Below are 13,335 nucleotides of genomic sequence, written 5' to 3'. Positions count from 1 at the left end.
TGGAGGTGGTGCTGATGGAAGAGGCCTTATCCCACGCAAAGAGAAATGACAGGGGTGTGGAAAAATTAAATAAAACAAAATTCACCAGACAGAGAAACTATACGGCTTAATCCGGAGAGAGAGAAAGGAAAGGAAAGCAGGAGGTGTAGAACATGTGTAAAGAGAATAGATTAAATGCGTCTGCCTAAACAAATCAACAACCAGAATAATCAGACTAGAGGAGGGAAGAAGTAAGAAGGAGAAAATGAAGGAAGAACATAAAGAGTTGTCTGAGAATTAAATCAGGCAAGGCAGCAGCGCTGGTCTGGAGGAGGGACTGGCTGGCAGGTCAGCGTCAATCCGGCTCTCGGCTCCCGTAGATCCGCACTTAGCGGGCGCGGAGGGGCGTGGCTTGGTGTAGGTGGGTCCCGCCTCCACTGGGGGCCGGCTCTCTGTTCCCTGAGCCCCTACCTTGTTGGTGATGGCGAGGAAAAGGGTGAGGCCCTAGTCTCTCCTCCGCGGACCTGGTGTCCCAAACGGCTCTGTTCAAGCCATTCTCACTGTGCTACGGGCGCGAACGAGGCGGTTTGTCCTGCTCCGCCGACTCCTGTGCCTCCCTGGTGCTCAGCTGGGTCTTAAACCCGGAAGTCTTAAAGGTTCCGGCCCGGCGCACCCCAGTTCCGGGGGGAGTGCCGCTCCGCATCGCGGATATATGGCTTCTGGCTGGCGGGCACAGGCAGTCTTTGTCCTTTGAACGGGTATATACCTTCTTGCCACAGCACTCCAGGGAGGGGACTGCTTTCTCCCACTGTGGACTGTGCCTCTGAACTAGCTACCGGCCCTGGACTGGCTCCCCTCCTCTCGAGGTGCACAAACAGGGCAGCCAGCCCCAGTCTGTAGAAAGCGCCACAGTTCGAGATTGGATCTTTCTCCATCCTGGCCCATGGTTTTTCTCTTGTCCAGGTACAGTCCTACGCTTCCACAGCCTCTCTTTCTCTTCCTTTTGTCTCTCCCTAAAAGGGGATCCCTTCCCTCCATTCCTCTGCCACCCGTTTTATCTCTCCCGGTTCACAATCACGCACCCATGGCCTGCCGGGTTGTCCCTGTGGGTCCCTGAGGCATCTCTGTCACTTTGCTGCCCAGACTCTTAGACTGCAGAGTCCTTTGGCCTCAACACTGCTGTGTTTGAGAGACGAGGGCACTTCGGATCCCCCTACTTCTTGGCCATGCTGGATTCCAACTTTCTCAAATCTCTTTGAAGGAAGGTATTTCTAGTTATGGAGCCATGAAGAGATTGGGCATTGGAGACCAACCAAAGGCAGATAACAAATTGAGGAGCCTTTATTCTTGGAAAGCTGCTAGAACTTCAGGTAAGAATAGTAGGAATACGTCTTCTCCACCCCCCCCCCCCCCAACTTAACTTGGCTGCCAAGAATAATAGTTTCATCGGCATGGGGGAGGAACATGAAAACCAACAGCTTTGTTGCCAGAGGGGATGAACTCAATCTGGGTGTGTGTGTTGGGGGGGTGGTGGTGAAAATATTTGGCTTTATTGTTTAAAAGGGGTGGACATGGCTGGGGACAAAAAAGGAAAGGTGTAGCTTTGCAAGCCTGACTGTATAGTTCTGGTTGGGGTGAATGGTGAGTGGTGGACCAGCCAGAAATATAATGGGGAAATCCTGGAGATGAGAGACCCACAGAAAGGCTGAGATAATCTCACCATATGTTCTTGACTGATTAGAAAACTCTCCATGCTTGGAGGAGACCTGGGGGAGGCTGGTGAACATTGAAAGCTGAGGGAGACTTGAGAATTGGCTGTAACTTGAAATATATTTTGCCAGCAACATAGAAATTAATCGATAGAGGTGAAAGCTTTGTGGGAATGAGGCATTTGACCTCAAGCTCTGCCCAAATCACTGGCTTACCACTAAGCTATGCACATAAAAGAGAGATCTTTAGGAAAATAGTCTAAAAACAAAAATAAGAATTAAAAAACTGAGCAGAGACATCAGTGATTCCACACTTTAAGTACAAGTAAGTTACTAAAAAAATTATTTAAAAATAATGACCCCGTAACCTTAAGAAAAATAAAGCAGAATCAAGAAGTAATGTCTTCTCACTCTATTTATTAAAGAAACAGTAAGAAAAGATACAATGCAGGAAAAACACCAACCATCCTTTCACGTCAGGCTGAAAGAAGCACAGTGATTTTTTCTTTCATTCCCCAATTCCCATATTCCCATCCACGTCAGTAGAAAAAAAAAAAAAAAAAGAATTGCTACAATATTTATCTAGAAATGTTGATTTTTAAAACGATATTGACTAGGCATACAAGAAAGAGGAAAATATAATCTACACTCAATTAAAAAAAAAGACAGTCAATAGAAGTTGCTCAGGGTGAGCCCAGATGTTGCTTTATAGACCAAGACTTCAAAGCAGCTATTGTAAATACGTTCAGAGAATTAGAGGGAATTATGGGGTGCCCAGGAGGCTCAGTCGGTTAAGCGTCAGACTTCAGCTCAGGTTATAATCTCGTGGTGTGTGAGTTCGAGCCTTGTGTCAGGCTCTGTGCTGACAGCTCAGAGCCTGGAGCCTGCTTCAGATTCTGTGTCTCTCTCTCTGTCCCTCCCTCACTCATGCTGTCTCTCTCTGTCTCTCAAAAGTGAATTAACATTTAAAAATATATAAAAAAAAGAGAATTACAGGAAATTATGTTCAAATAATGAAAGCAAAATTTAATGACACTGACTTAACATACAAGAAATAGAAGTAGAGAACTAGAAAGTATAAGAAAAGAACCAAATGTAAATTCTAGAGTTGAAAAATGCAATACGGTAGTGTTTCCTTATCCATGGGGATTATGGTCTGAGAACCCCAGTGGGGGCCTGAAACCTTGGGTAGTACCAAACCCTAAATACACTATATTTTTATCTATATAGACATACCTGTGGTAACATTTGCTTTATAAATTAGCACAGTAAGAAATTAACAGCCATAACTAATAACAAAATAGAACAATTATAACAATATATTGTAATAAAAGTTATGTCTCTCAAAATATCTTTTTTTTAAAGTTTATTTATTTGTTTTGAGAGAGAGAGAAGCAGAGAGTGAAGGAGAGAGAATTCCAACCAGGCTTTGCTGACAGTGTAGATGTGGGGCTCATTCCCATAAACCATGAGATCATGACCTGAGCTGAAATCAAGAGTTGGATGCTTGACTAAGTCACCCACGTGCCCCTCAAAAGATATTATTGCACTGCATTCTTGTGATAAAGTGAGATGATCAAATGCCTGCATGATGAGATGAAGTGAGGTCAATGACCTAGGCATTGTCACATAGTGTTGGGCTACTATTGAGCGTGTGACAATACATCAGAAAAAGAATCATCTGCTTGTCCACTAGGGTTGACTGTGTGTAATTGAAACCATGGCAAGGAAACTGTGGATGATGGGGGACTACTTAACTGAAATAAAAATTTACTACATAGGCCCAGTAACATATTTGAGATGGCAGAAATAAAAATGAGACTTACAGAAAGATCGATAGAAATACTCCAATCAGAAAAATGAAGAGAAAAAAGATGGAAGAAAAAGGAAACTTTTGAATCACGTAAAGTGTGTAACATACATGTAATGGCAGTCAGTGAAGGAGAGGCAAGACAGAGAGAGAAGGGTGTAGAAAAAAAATATTTGAAGAAGTAATGACCCAAAACTCCCCAGATTTGATGAAAAACTTTTACCTAGATATCTAAGATTCTCAGCGAATCCTATTAGAAACATAAAGAGAATCACAGTTAGACATATCCTCGGCCAACTACCAAAAGCCAAAAATAAAGGGCAATCTTAGAATCAGCAAGAGAAAAGTGACTTCCCACACACAGAGCATTAACAATACGGTAGTAAACAGCTAGCTTCTCATCAGAAGCAACAGAGACCCAAAAGCAGTGAAATGACAAAGTGCTGAAGAAAAACAAACCTGCCGATGGCCAACAAAAATACTCCTCAAAAATGAAGGTAACACTAGGACATTCCCAGATAAACAAAAGCTGGCAGAATTCATTTCTAGCCATCTTTTTCTGCAAGAAATGCTAAAGGGAGCCCACCAGAGAGGAAGGAACTGACATGAGATCGTAACTGAGATCCACAGGAAAGATGAAGGCCATAGGAAATATTAAGTATATGGGCATACGTAAAAGACCACATATATATTTTTTCCTCTTTTCTCAGTTTCCTTAAAAAAACCCACACAGGAATGTTTAAAACAACGATAAACTAATTATAGCTCCATATTGTTGAATATATATTATATATGTAAAATATGCATTTGAAAAAATATATATTTGACAACATGCCACATAGGTGATAATAATAGCACAGAAGGAGGTAATGAAGCAACATCGGGGCAAATTTGCTTTACTTACCCCAGAGGTAATTACAGCAGCCAGCTGCCACAAGGGTGGCGGTGGTGACCCTATTCCGGATGGAGTTCAGTTCATTTCATATCATTCATTTTATTTCATTTCAGTACGGAGGTTAATAACGACTTGGCTACTCATTTAAAGTAAACATTTACCAAGCCCATTGTTTACAAAATCAAATACAGAGACTGAAGTTTATTTTTTTTTTATTTTTTATTTTTAAAAAATTTTTTTTTCCAACCTTTTTAATTTATTTTTTTGGGACAGAGAGAGACAGAGCATGAACGGGGGAGGGGCAGAGAGAGAGGGAGACACAGAATCGGAAACAGGCTCCAGGCTCTGAGCCATCGGCCCAGAGCCCGACGCGGGGCTCGAACTCACGGACCGCGAGATCGTGACCTGGCTGAAGTCGGACGCTTAACCGACTGCGCCACCCAGGCGCCCCCAGAGACTGAAGTTTAAAAACCACAGTTCTGCCCCATCCCTCCCACTCTGGCTTCTGCTTCCCAGAGAGCAATTTTAAACATTTTTCCCTGCTTTTCCAGGTGATTTCAATCATATTTCTAAATGAAATATTTATGTCACTCACTGTTCTTTACTTTTTCAGATTTAGACATTTTGCTCATTGACACCATACATTCCCTTCTTCCTGTCTTCTCAATGTGATTCCATCATCCCCTTTGATTTCTGTATTGGTTAACTTCCACTTCTTTATTACTTGTTACATCAGAGCCGTGCCTCATTTTGTAAGAAGAAGATATTATAAGGAGCGGGAGTTATCCCTTAAGTCTCCTCTCCCTTTAATCTTTCAACTTCTTTGATCTGTATTTTTACTTTTACACGGTAGTGATTGGTGATCTTTACTTTCTGTTCTGCAGCCTTGGTTAAATCTTTCACGTTTGCTTACAGATGGATGCTACAAGTTGAAATTCAATATTCAGTGTTTATGTTACTTACTAGTGTATAATATTGGAGGTAATAGCGTTCCCTCCTTGAAACTTCTGAAAGGGGCCAGATAGTAACTATTTTAGACTCTGTGGGTCACAGGGCTTATGTTGCAACTACTCAGCTCTGCCTTTGTAGCATAAAAGAAGCTATAGACAAGAGGTAAATGAATGAGTCTGGCTGTGTTCCAGTAAAACTTCATTTTCAAAAGAAGCAGCAGGCAGGATTTGTCCCACGGGATGGAGTTTGTCAATCCTTGCTTTAGAACTTTGAAGACATGTTTTCATTGTATTTCTAATGATGCTCAACTGACCCTTGTTCCTTTGTATGTGGCTTCCTTTTTTCTTTTTTCCTTTTTTTCTAGCTGGGAATAGTTTCAATTCTTGCATGCTACAATTTCACAATAATATGTACAGGAGAGGGCATTTACTCATTATTATTTTTTGACTATTGTCTCTGTCTTTTTTTAATGGAAACTTTCTTGGTCTGATTATGGGCCACCTGGATTAATCCTCTTTTGTGTCTAATCTTTTCTGTCTTTTTGGGAAGGGGTGTTCTGTGTCTTATTTTTTGAAATATATTGAACTATGTCTCTTAGAACTTTTACTGATGCTTTGTGGCAGAAATTTAGAACAATTTTTTTTTTTTTAATTTAGAGAGAGAGAGCGGAGAGAGGGGCAGAGGGGGAGAGAGAGAGAGAGAGAGAAAGAGAGAGAGAGAGAGAGAGAGAGAGAGAGAGAGAGAGAGAATCTCAGGCAGGCTCCATACTCAAAATGGAGCCCAACGTGGGACTTGGATCATGACCTCAGCTGAAATCAACAGTCAGATGCTCAACCAACTGAACCACCCACGTGCCCTATCAGCAGTAACTTTTAAAAATACTTCTTTCTTGTTCTCTAACCTTCTCCACCTCCTCCTTTTTTTGTGTCTGTGCTAGAGTAGATTTGCCATGAAGCTGATTTCCCCACACTCAGGTCCTGGAAGTTTCTGGGAATTACAGAGTGTTCTCAGTGGGAAGGTACAGCTAGATTACAATCAGGAAGAATTTCTGGGAAAGTGTTTAGGCTAAATAGGTTTCAGAAGAAAGGGATTGGAACCTCTAAGATTCTGTAACTTAAATTGTGGCATATTTTCCACATATAAATATTTATTTTTTGTACCTAATTTTACATTCTAATTTCATACTTTTAAAAAGGCCCTAAATATTGATTAAGCTTTAGGGTTACACAAAATCTAGATTTTCATTTTAGTTTAATTTCTCTGAGAGTACAAATTAGCATTTTTCTAGATTCTTTTCGGTGCTCTGTTTTGTTTTGTTTTGAATTTTATGTTTCCTTGAGGTAATTTTGTGGTTAGTATACTATTGTTCCCCCCCCACCCCCCCACTCCCCCAAATGTCTGGTGATTCTTGGTTTTCCATTCTTATTTAAAAGTGAGAAAATAGACAAGCTGACTCTGGGGTCTGTGAACACGGATGGGACATGTCAGCTGGCACATTTTCCTTTAGGAAAGCTGGAAGGAGATCTCTGAAGTGCTAATTCCCTTTGTTCTCCCAAAGAGTTCATTCAATTTTTTCTTTTTTAAGAATTCATTCAATTTTTCAAGAGAAGGATTCCCCATGTTCTCTTCCTTAGGAAGAAACACCTGGCTGTTAGGGAAGGATTGACTGTTTCCTCTATAGCCTCTTGCTTTTGGGCCCATACTTCACTTCCGCCAGCAGACAGGTAGCTCCTTCTGCCGGTACAGCCTCTGTCTGTGTGCTTTACGCTGCACCTTCCTGTGTTCTACAGCATTAGTAACTATTCCTCCTCATGCGTTGTGTCTTCCAGGAATTTATTGAGATTTCTTGTTAACTGATAGTCACCCCCTGTTCTCTCAGCGGAGGGCCTTGGAAGAAAGAGATTAACGTGTACCCACTGCACCTTCAATCTGGAGTCTGTGGGCCTTTAATCTCACCAACCAACTCCTAGCCTACTAGATGGCTCAGGTTTTGCTGCTTATGCTTTTAGGGGTTTTTCAGGGTTTCTACTGAGAACACATACAAAAACCCAACCAAACTCACTTTTTTGAGCAAAACTCTCATTTGTGGATATTTGATATCTTCTTTGGGAGGACATCTGGCTCTCAAGTTTCAGCATCCATCTTTTTTTTTTTTTATAATTTTTTGTAACGTTTATTTTTGAGAGACGGAGAGAGAGACAGAGCACAAGTGGGGGAGGGGCAGAGAGAGAGAGGGAGACAGAATCAGAAGCAGGCTCCAGGCTCTGAGCTGTCAGCACAGAGACCAACGTGGGGCTCGAACTCACGGAGTGTGAGATCATGACCTGAGATGAAGTTGGACGCTTAACCGACTGAGCCACACAGGAGCCTCCAGCATCCATCTTAACTCCTTTATATTTTCGAGAAATTCCTCACTGTTTCTGTCCAAGCCTTCGTGGCTTTCCTGCATTGTCATATTTGTTCATTTTTTAATATTTTGTCATTTTAAAGGGATTTGCAGTGGGGAGAAAAGTAAATGTGTGTGCTAAGTCAACCGTCTCCATCTGGAAGCTGGAACCTTCAAATTTCTAAATGGTGTAATTAAATGGTCTTTTCTTTCTTTCTTTCTTTTTTTTTTATTTAAAAAAAATTTTTTTTAACATTTTTATTTATTTTTGAGACAGAGAGAGACAGAGGATGAACGGGGGAGGGGCAGAGAGAGAGGGAGACACAGAATCGGAAACAGGCTCCAAGCCATCAGCCCAGAGCCTGATGCGGGGCTCGAACTCACGGACCGCGAGATCGTGACCTGAGCTGAAGTCGGACGCTTAACCGACTGCGCCACCCAGGCGCCCCGGTCTTTTCTTTCTTAATAAAATCCTCATAGTCTATAAATCAGAAAGCTTTTAGAAAAACCACTCTAAAAATATAATTATGCACACCCACTTATAGAAGCTTTTCATTAACTTCTCTTTAAATGTATTTGATCCTAAAGACATAATCTCAAACTTCTTATCACTTACATTCCATTTTTGACTTATTTTCTTCTCACAAGATATTCTTATCTGTCCCTTCCTCTTTTGGTTGGATATTTAACGCCTTGATACTGTATGATTTAAAATCTCCCCGTCTTTCTTTGAAATTGTACTGCGCTCTTAATTCTTATGTGACTCTTCTGCCAAATATTATTGATATTTTAGATGAATGAGAATCTGTTGAAAATTATAGGAAATACTGTGTGTTATGTTATTTAAACTGAAAGGAGAAGACAGTGTTTTTCTGAGTATTCTTAGATCTGTATATATCTATTAATTAATCCAATAAGAGGATTTTTGAATGCATACAACGCGCCAGGCATCTTTCAGGCTCTAAAAGTGACTGAGTGATCACTGACCAAGACAGAAAAATCTTTGACCTCATGATGTTTACTTTCTAGTGGGAAACAGATGGTAAACAGGATAACTAGGTGAGGATATGTGTATTAGGGTTCTCCAGAGAAACAGAACTAATAGGAGTATATATGTAAAGATTTATTATAAAGATTATGTGATTATGGAAGCTGGCAAGTCCCAAGATCTTCTAGATGAGTCAGCAAGCTGGAGACCCAAGAGATATGATAGTTTAGTTCCAATCTGGGTCCTAAGGCCTGAGAACCAGGAAAATCAAATGTCTAGTCTCAGTCCAAAAGCTGGCAGGCTCAAGACCCAGGAAGAACCTAGGTTTCAGTTTGAGCTTGAAGGCAGGAAAAACCAATGTCCCAGCTCACAGGCAGTCAGGTAGGAGTTCCCTCTTTCGGGGAGGGTCAGATTTTTATTCTGTTCAGACCTTCAACTGATTGGATGAAGGCATATCAGGGAAGATGATCTACTTTACTCAGTCTACCTATTAAAATGTTAATCTTGAAAATTAAAAAAGAAATTTAGAGATGAAACTGACCATGAGGCTTAGAACATATTCTACTCATTCAGTTGTAACATATGCTTGGGGAACCGACTATAACACCCTGGAGAGGCACAATGGAAGACTACAACACAAAGCTGATAGTGGAAGTGGCCCTGGAATTATCTCTGTTCTAAGCATTCAAGTCAATAATGGGCTGTGACAAGTAGTGTCTCTCAACGTGAATGGAAACTATACTAGATTGGTTCTAGATCTAGATGCAGTCCACACTGCATCAGGCACGGCCCTGGGGATTCCACTGCTGCCCCAAACATGCCTCCTCCTCCTTCAAACTCCTTCTAACAGCAACTCAATCCAGAAGCCCAACTATGATAAGATCAGTGGATCCTGATCTCTGCCTCTGCAAGAAACCTCCAGGGGAAAGACCTTCTCATCTTCACAGTGCCCAAAACAGCCTGTCTGAAGTGCAATTCCTGGCTCCTTTTAGGGTGAAGTGTGTGATGACAATGGGTATCACTGAGATATTTCAGATTCGATGTCAAGTGTTCCTCTGCCAGATATACAAGAATTCCCCAATTACAAGGTTATTGACGTGTAGACACCCCTGTACTCAGCAGATCCAAATACCATCGATACAGACTATTGCCCTGGAGGTTATGACATTGAAAGTGATTTTCTACCACCAGCAGAAGAATTTTCTGTGCCTGATGAGTTACCATCACTGCCTCTAGAATTCAGTGATCAGTTTCAGTCAATGGACCCTCCTGGAGACATACTTTCTGCAGGTAGTTTGGGTTTTTCGTTGGGAAACTGGCAGGAGTTCAGCTTAAATCAGTTTATCTGCTCAGTTTCTAACCTGTCAATATGTCTGAACTTCCCCGAACAGGCACTGGTGAGAACAGTGCTTGTAGAGAACTACTCACAGCATCAAAGAAACTTTGAAACCTCTTCTGTAGAAAACATACCCACGTCTGTGTGTGCTTTCACAGCTTCTTGCTCTGATGGGTCGGCATGCTGTTGGAGTCCGAGGTCATGATGAGTGACCACGAGAGAGGAGACAGTGGGCGCTTCGAAGAGGTGACAATTCCTCCACCAGATCTGCAACAATTTAGGGAAGTCTGAGGCTTAAAACTCCCCCAGTACCTGCACTTTAATGAAGTTATAGAGATTATGTAAATAATCTGCATTGTTCTGTTTTTTTTTTTTAATGTTTTAAAATTTGTTTGAGAGAGAGAGAGAGTGTGAGTGAGTGGGGGAGAGAGAAGGTGACACAGAATCCGAAGCAGGCTCCAGGCTCTGAGCTGTCAACACAGAGCCTGACACAAGGCTTGAACTCACACACTGAGAGATTATAACCTGAGCTGAAGTCTGACGCTTAACTGACTGAGCCCCTTCTGCATTGTTCTTTGTAGCAGTGCTTAAGCACTTTTCTCAGTGAGCTAAAATGGGCCTGCCTACACTGATCCACATGCCTCTTGACATGTTAGCTATTTTCCGTGTCCTAACCCACTTTAACTGGGTGAGATTTATGTTGGCTATGCCATTTTCGAACATCTTTTTGTATTAATATTTGTGATGAAATAATGAAATAAAAATCAGTCCTACTATCTTGTTAGCATGATCATAGATTTATATAAAATTGATTATTTTAATTTTCCTGTCTTTTGGGGGGTAAATTTTATGTACAGATTTAACTTTTCATAGTTTCAACTGGACTTTCAAGATATTTTGTGCATTTGTTTTGGACTGAATTTTGGTGGTGTTAGTATCATTACCTAGCACCCTGATTTTTAAATATAATCAGGATTTCATTAAATCTTTTTTTCCACTCAAGTATGATTATTTCATTAACACATTTCTATACACTCATTCATTTCTAGCTGTACATATGATAAGGAAAGATCTGATATATCAACATGTCTTAAATGGATTGTTTAGAAGTGTAAACATTTTTCATTATTGGAAAGAGTAATTGTACCTTCTGTATATCTGTTAATAAACCAAAATCATCATGACAGACTTTTAATGGTATCTGTATATTTTGATGCAATGGTCTTATAAAGGTTTTTATTGAAAATGACCATTAGCCAGTCTTTCTTACTGACAATAAATTATAAATAAAATAAAATAAAATAAAATAAAATAAAATAAAATAAAATGTTAATCTCATCCAGAAACACCCTCACAGACACATTCAGAATAATTTTGAACAAATATCTGGGTACCCCAAGGCCCTGTCAAGTTAACACATAAATTAACCATCACAATGAGGTATATTAGATAGAGTGTGTCTGTCATGTTAAGAACAGCAATGTATCTGCGGTGGAATGAACATGGGGCAAAGAAGGAGGAGATGAAACCAGAGAGGTAACGGGGGTGCCAGATATACTGGAGCTTGGTAGGCTCTTAAGAGTGGGAACCAATAAAAGGGATTTGAACAGAGAAGTTTTTTGTTATTGTTGTTTATTTGTCTGTTTTTAAGTAAGCAGTATGCCCAACATGGGGCTCGAACTCGAGACTTTGAGATCAAGGGTCACACCCGAACAGGGATGTCTTGATCTGATTTAAATGTTGAGTCCTGCCGGCTGCAGTATTGAGAACTGACTGAAGAAAGCAATGGCAAAATCAGAAAGTTTATTTAGGATGCCTGTAGTGGGTTGAATGGTGCCCCTTTCCCCCAATAAGTCCATATCCTAATCCCCAGAACCTGTGAATGTTACATTATTTGGAAAATGGATCTTTGTAGACATAATTAAACAAAATATCTTGAGATGAGAGATAATTCTGGATTATCCAGGTGGCTCTGATATCCAGTGACAAGTGTACTTACAAGAGAAACACACAGGAGGATTTGAGATGGACAGAAGAGGAGGACAGAATGGAGGCAGAGAGGAAGTGACGTGGTCACAAATGAAAGAATATTGACAGCCTCCAGAAGCTGGATGAGGCAAGGAAGGATTCTCCTTTAGAACCTCCAGAGGGAGCACAGCTCTACCCATACCTTGGTTTTGGACTCCTGGTCTTCAGAGCTATGAGAGAATACATTTCTATTGTTTTAAGCCATCCACGTTGTGGTAATTTGTTGCAGCAGCTACAGGAAATGAATGCAAGGCCTTTGTGATAGTCTCGGTGCAAGAGGTCTCTCTGTTAACAATTTTCCATGAGCTCTGGATCCTGATTGCCTAATGGCTGTCACCTAGATTAGCCAACATGCCAGTCAATCACAAGTTCAAAATAGAAAATATTATTTCTCCTTTTCTCAGATTCTGTTCCATGCCTTGAATTCCCTATATCAGTTGATGGGACCTCATTCTTCTTGGAGTTTTACTGTGACTAGTTTTATATATTACTCATTTCCAAATAAAGTTCAGCACTGTCTTTCGTTTTTCCCCCCATTGGACCTTGCCTATAGATCTCTAATAATATTTATTATGTTTTATTACATTTTTGTCTCTTTCACTACACACTCTGGAGAGCAGGGACTGTGTTTTGTTTATTTATCTTATGGTCTTATCACCTGGCGTATGGCCTGGTTAGAGGATAGGCTTAAAATGATTTGATGATTTTCAGAATAAATGATCCATCTTCCTAGCCACATGAGCCAGGAGTCTTAGAGGTGCTCTTGGTTCTTAATGCCTCATTAACCCCCTATACTTAATTGGCCATTTACTTCAATTTACTTTACTTTCCAAGTATCTTTTGTATCGGCTTTCCATCCGACATCCTTGCTGTCGTCAACTTGTTTTTCATAATTGTTCACTGGTACCATGTCAATGTCTCTTGCTTCCTCCAGTGCTATCCTTCTATGGTCTCTTCACCACATGACCACGAGGCTGAGGTTTCAAACATGCACGTTTGATCATATAATTTCCTGTTAAAATGACTTTGATAACTTTCAAAGACCTAATCTGGCATACAAGATTTTTCATGTTCAAGCCATTTTCCTGTATGTCCTTAAAATACTTCTGTCCTGAACTGCTTGCTCTTCATGCATGTAAATTTGTATATCTGTAAATTGATCTGCAAATTGATAGACCCTCAGGGCAGGGAGATTTATAACCATGATTCCTGTCCTCACTGAATCCCTGTTGCATATTGGAGACAGTGATTTT

At 40.7% G+C, this 13,335-nt stretch overlaps 1 long non-coding RNA gene across 2 annotated transcripts; it reads left to right on the top strand.

Annotated features, from left to right (window-relative positions):
* Positions 1–385: 385 nt before the first annotated feature.
* On the top strand, positions 386–10,811 carry LOC131512726 (uncharacterized). Of its 2 annotated transcripts, none has more exons than XR_009262270.1 (3): positions 386–475; positions 1,241–1,349; positions 10,213–10,811. It is a non-coding gene; the product is annotated as an uncharacterized LOC131512726 (long non-coding RNA). The 2 variants fall into 2 exon arrangements; XR_009262269.1 differs by lacking the exon at positions 386–475 and adding an exon at positions 672–942.
* The last annotated feature ends 2,524 nt before the right edge of the window (positions 10,812–13,335 follow it).

Source organism: Neofelis nebulosa, chromosome 5 (assembly GCF_028018385.1).
Source record: "Neofelis nebulosa isolate mNeoNeb1 chromosome 5, mNeoNeb1.pri, whole genome shotgun sequence".
NCBI lineage: Eukaryota > Metazoa > Chordata > Mammalia > Carnivora > Felidae > Neofelis > Neofelis nebulosa.
The sequence above is the reverse complement of the archived record's forward strand: the minus strand, read 5'-3'. Positions and strand labels throughout refer to the sequence as shown.